The sequence below is a fragment of the Macadamia integrifolia genome, chromosome 6 (genome assembly GCF_013358625.1).
Source record: "Macadamia integrifolia cultivar HAES 741 chromosome 6, SCU_Mint_v3, whole genome shotgun sequence".
Classification (NCBI taxonomy): Eukaryota; Viridiplantae; Streptophyta; class Magnoliopsida; order Proteales; family Proteaceae; genus Macadamia; species Macadamia integrifolia.
Genome location: NC_056562.1, coordinates 1,094,593 through 1,095,165, shown reverse-complemented (window position 1 = coordinate 1,095,165; position 573 = coordinate 1,094,593).

The window sequence follows — 573 nt, the reverse complement described above, 5'->3', positions numbered from 1 at the left end:
TTTTTTTTTTTCCTATTCCCTCGGCCTGGCCTGGTCAATACCTAGCCGGGTCCTCTTTCTTTTTTTGTTCCATATATCAAATGATTTGATTTACCTGATTGACATGGTGCCTTAAGCATGCTTAAGAATCCTATCTCCCCGGTGGACAATGAAACCATTAAAGGCAGACCAATTTTCCTTGTACAAATCATCATACACGACAGACGCCTTCCCTTTTATTTTATCCTGGCTCGCTCTTCTGGCGTCAACTGCTTGAGCTTACTCTCACTCAAAGCCATCGGGTTCCATGTCACACCCATCCAATTCGGGACCATGCCTCCGATGTTCATGGCCACTGTATGTACAATTCGGGGAAGTCCTTGCTCCCCTTTATGATTCAAGGCCCGTCTCTCAGTGGCCAATCCTCTTTACTGCTCCGGCTGCAACATCCGTGGCTACTCTGGTTCTAAAGACTATCAGCGCCAACCGTGCACCATCAACAACAAGAAGGCATATATCTAGAATTTAGAACTTAGATTCCTATATATTAATATTATTATCATATTTCTCATATATAATAATAATATTAATATA